General features: G+C 39.4%; 1 pseudogene; it reads left to right on the top strand.

Annotated features, from left to right (window-relative positions):
- Window positions 1-3,382: 3,382 nt before the first annotated feature.
- On the top strand, window positions 3,383-3,908 carry LOC102494096 (60S ribosomal protein L11-like; annotated as a pseudogene).
- Window positions 3,909-5,259: the final 1,351 nt, after the last annotated feature.

Genomic DNA, 5,259 nt, shown 5'->3' with positions numbered 1-5,259 from the left:
ACCACTCACATATGCAGGGCTAAGATCAGCACACAGAAGGCCCTACTTGCTCCCCTCTGGCTGACTTTGACAATCGGCTCAACGTCAAAGCTATAGCCCAGTGCAGAGCCCCTGTGCAAAGACAAGGAGACTTTTTTTGGTCCAAGAATTTACGAGGGCTGGGCTCCGCGGCACAACTACAGTACACTGCTCAAGAGAAGCTGGGTTTAACATGGCGATTGCAGTATGAATCCCCAGCCCGGTCAACCTGAAACACACAATGCACACATGCAAATGCTTATGATACAATATGCTGGAGGTCTGGAGGAAGAGGATCATGACATGAACACACTCTGGGGAGGGTGCTCCTCCTATGCATACACATGTGCTCTATCATGGATAAAGCAAATTAATTAAAAATAAAGTAATTTGGGAACTTAAAAAATAAGGAAAGCTCTGTACAATCATTAGCTGAGTACGAAGATAATGGAACAGGCTTTACTGGCCAAGTATGACAAAGAATACAGAATTCATCCAGAAAAGTCACTGTGTCAACAGTCAGTGGCAACAACAAATTTTGAAGAAAAAAGAAATCTGATTTCCAGAGTTGTCACATTATATTCTAGATATGATGTTTTCAACAATAGTTGGCAAAGCATTAAAAAATGCAGGGAAGTATACACAGGGGAAAAAGTAGTCAAGAGAAACTGTTCCTGAAGAAGTCCAGATGTCTGATTTACTAGACAAAGTCTTTAAATAAGTTACTCTAAGTATTTTCAAAGAACTATAAGAAACTATATCTAAAGAATTAATTTTTAGAGAGATTTTTGTTATTAGGCATGTGACTTGTCAGAGAGACAGAGACAGAGACAGAAAGGAAGAAATCACTCCCATGGGGAGTGACCACATCTCAATCTCTTCTCCTCCATTTTCCTATCGGTATTTTGGGTGCACAAGGACACATGTCCAGTATGAATTTTAAGCTGCTGGGTCCAGGACTCTAACTGTAGTCGACAACATAGGAGTCCAGTGACATAACCATTATGCCATCTACTGGGCCCCTAAAGAATATATTTTTTTTAAAGCATGAGAACAATGTTTTGCCAAATGGAGATTATTAAGAAGATGGACTTGTTTTTTGTTTTCATAAATAGAAATTCTTGGGGCCAGATGGTGGCACAGTGGTAAAATACAATGTTGACCCACATGGGAAGATTTCATGTTCACGTCTGGGGACCTTTCTGGGTACTCCAAACACACACTTGTCCACAATCCACGGCTAGCTGAGGGCCAAGGGAAGAGCACAGTGTCAAGATCCATTGGGGATGCTGTCTGTCTTGCCCTGTCTTTCTCTGTCATGGAATAGATGAATGAATAAACATTAACAAGAACAATAAAATAGAAATTCTGTAATTAAAAAGTGTAATAACTTCAATGAAAAATTTACTAGAAGAACTTGATAGCAGATTTGAACTGACAAAACAAAGAATTAAAAAACTTGAAGAAAGAGGACTGGCCCATAGTGCAGTGATTAGGGGATATGCACTGGAGCTGCATCCCACGTGGTTGACTGTGGTTTGAATTCCCAGTGGCTATGAAAACATGGAGAGTGTGTGTGTGTGCATGCCCCAAATACTGATGGAATGGATAAAAAAATTATTGTACTCTGGCCATGACCCATTTAGAGATGTTTTCTCTCTCATTTTCTCTCTCTCTGACAAGTGGATGCACTCTCTGACAATTAAGGAAAAAAAAGAAAAATTTTAAAAACATTTCCGGGGCCACGGCAGGTGGCATGGTGGTTAAGAGCACTAGACTCACACATGGCTGACTGAAGTTTGAGCCCCAGACCCACCGACTTCCTTTCTCACTCCCCACCTCCCCACCCACTTCTGTCCTTCTCTGGTCAAGTAAAATAAATAAATAAATAAATAAGTAAATAAATAAATAAATAAAGTTAAATAAAATAATGCTATAAAAATTTCTTTACATTCAATTATCCAGTCTGACTAACAGAAAGGAAGAAAGAATGAAGAAAAATGAACAGTAAACTCTTCGGTTATAGAGAAAAGAGAGCAAATGATAGATTTAAAACCTCAAATATATTAATAGCTGTGTTAAGTGTAAATAGGCTAATTACACTAATTAGAAGATAAAGATTGCCAGTCTGAATTTTAAATACTCTATATTTATAAGAGATAATGGGGACCAGCAGTTGGCATAATGGCTATGTTGCTCCTATGTGGTGGACTGCAGTTTGAGTCCCAGACCCGGTGGCTTAAAGTCACACCAGGCACATGTGCATGTGTGCCCAAGATCCCGAGAGGAGGAGAAGGGATTACGGCTTGGCCATCCCGCCTGGGGGTTCTCGCTTTCTGTCTCTCTCTGTCTTTCTGGTGAGTGCACATGCCCTATAGCAAAAACCTCTCCCCCCCAAAAAAAGAAAAAAAAGAGATAATGCTAAATATAAGGATAAAGGGTGGATAAAAGAGAATAGGAAGATTGGGAACCAGCAGTTAGCGTAATGGCTATGTTGCTGGACTCCCACGTAGTCGACCGCGGTTCGTGTCCCGGACCCGGTGGCTTAAAACTCACGCCGGGCGCGTGTGCGTGCATGCCCAAGATCCCAAGAGGAGAATGGAGGAGAAGGGATTGTGGTGTGACCATCCCCCCTGGGGGGTGATTTCTCGCTTTCTGTCTCTAATGTCTCTCTCTGTCTGGTGAGCGCACGTGCCCTACAGTGAAAATCTCTCAAAAAAAAAAAAAAGAATAGGAAGATGATAATAAGGACAGAACATAACTAAAAGGAAACGAGATTTGTCAACTGGACAAATTTTAGAATCAGCCAAAATTGACTTTAAGCTAGATGCATTACCAGATATTCAGTGCACCCAGTCCCATAGCCTAGAGATTAAGGAAGCTGGATTCCCATGACCTACTATAGTTTGAATCCTAGACTCTACGGCCTGAAAAGCATTCCAGTGTGTGTGTGTGTGTGTGTGTGTGTGTGTGTGTGTGTACCCAAAGGATGGAGAAATGGAGGAGAAGGGATTGTAGCATGCCCCACTGGGTTCCCTTCTCCCACTCTTTTTCTGACCAGCATGTGTGCCCCCTGGCAATTAAAAAGAGAAGAGACATTTAATATTAATAAAAGGTCCAATTTACTAGCCAGATATAACAAAACTCTAGATCTGCATGTATCTAATTACACCTTCCCTTCTCCCACTCTGATTCTGACCAGCATGTGTGCCCCCTGGCAATTAAAAAGAGAAGAGACATTTAATAATAATAAAAGGTCCAATTTACTAGCCAGATATAACAAAACTCTAGATCTGCATGTATCTAATTACACCTCTAATAATATAAAGTAAAATTTATAGAATTAATGTTCCTGTTCTCTATCATGGCGAATCAGGGTGAAAAGGAGAACCCCATGCGGGAACTTCATATCCGTAAGCTGTGCCTCAACACCTGCGTGGGGGAGAGCCGAGACAGACTGACCCTAGCAGCCAAGGTGTTGGAGCAGCTCACAGGCCAGACCCCTGTGTTTTCCAAAGTTAGATACCCTGTCAGATCCTTTGGCATGGGGAAAAATGAGAAGATTGCTGTCCACGGCACAGCCCATGGGACCAAGGCAGGAGGAATTCTGGAGAAAGGTTTAAAGGTATGGGAGTATGAGTTATGAAGAAATAACTTCTTGGATACTGGAAACTTTGGTTTGGGTATCCAGGAACACACCGATCTGGGGATCAAATATGACCCAAGCATAGGTATCTACGGCCTGGACTTTTGTGTGATGCTCGGTAGGCCAGGTTTCAACATCGCAGACAAGAAGTGCAGGACAGGCTGCACTGGGGCCAAAGAGCAAAGAGAAGGCCATGCGCTGGTTCCTGCAGAAGTATGATGGGATCATCCTTCCTGACAAGTAAATACCTATTTCAATTCAAAAGACCAGTAAAAGTTTTCAGTGAAATATAAAAAAATAAATTTTAAAAAGTCAGAAATAGACAAATCTACTATCATACTGTGAGTTTTTTTAACATACCTTTTTCAGTAACTAATAGACAAAAAAAAATCAATAAATAGATAAACAACCTGAACATGTTTAACACATTTCATATAAAGAAACATTTAAGAATATAGAGCATTCAATGATAGAAGAATATACATTCTTTTCAACTGCACATACACATACACACACACACACACACATACACACCCACAAATCTAAAAGAAGACATAGACTTGGTTATAAAGCAATCCTCAACAAATTTTAGAGAACTGAAATCACATAGGGTGTGTGTCTCTGACTTTAGTGAAAATAAGTTAGGTATGAATTATAGAAGGAAATCTAGAAAAGCTCCCCAAAATGTTACAAATTAAACATTAGACTTCTCAATAACCCATGGGCCCCCAAAGGAATAATTAATACAATAAAATTAGGAAATATCTTGAAGAGAATTATAACATAAAAATGACATAGTCACACTCATAGGCTGCTTCTTAGGCAATGTTTAGAAAAAGTGTATGTGTCCTCTGGCAATAAAAAAAAATTTTAGACTTTCAGAAAAACTACAAAAATAGTTGCATGTGTTCTCTGGCAATAAAAAAAATATTTTAGACTTTCAGAAAAACTACAAAAATAGTACAGAGTTCCCGTATACTCTTCGCCCAACTTCCCCAATCTTACTATCTTATGTAACCACAGTACAATTATCAAAACTAGGAATTAACATTGATACAATATGACTAATTTACAGATCTTAATCAAATTTTTCCAGATTTCCCATTAATGTCCTTTCTCTGACCCAGGATCTAATTCAAGATACCACCTCTCATTTAATTATCATATCTTTCTTTGACTTTACAACCATAACCATTTTTGAAGAGTACTTCATTAGTAAAATGGCCTTCAGCACGGGTTGATCTGATATTTTCCCACAATTAGATTGAAGTTATACAGTTTTGTCAAGAATATACCAAAAAGCTGGCATAGACAATAGGGTGTCATGTGTGATACTGGAACCATAAGGGAGGTTCCTATTTCAGATCCCAGGTTGACCTGAGCATGCCAAGTTTGTCTATGATCCCAGTTGACCAGAAGGCTAGGAGGAATCATGGCATGATGAGTCTTTGTCAGGAGTGCCTATCCCTTTTATTTTCTCTCTCTGAAATAAACAAAGAAGTAAACTTTAAAACTGAATGGAAACATATTTTTCTCTTTTTTTCTTTTTTTGGAGAGGTTTTATTTTGTTATAGGACTCGTGAGCTCGCCAGACA

The sequence above is a fragment of the Tupaia chinensis genome, unplaced genomic scaffold (assembly GCF_000334495.1).
Source record: "Tupaia chinensis unplaced genomic scaffold, TupChi_1.0 Scaffold000422_1, whole genome shotgun sequence".
Taxonomy (NCBI): Eukaryota; Metazoa; Chordata; class Mammalia; order Scandentia; family Tupaiidae; genus Tupaia; species Tupaia belangeri.
The sequence above is the reverse complement of the archived record's forward strand: the minus strand, read 5'-3'. Positions and strand labels throughout refer to the sequence as shown.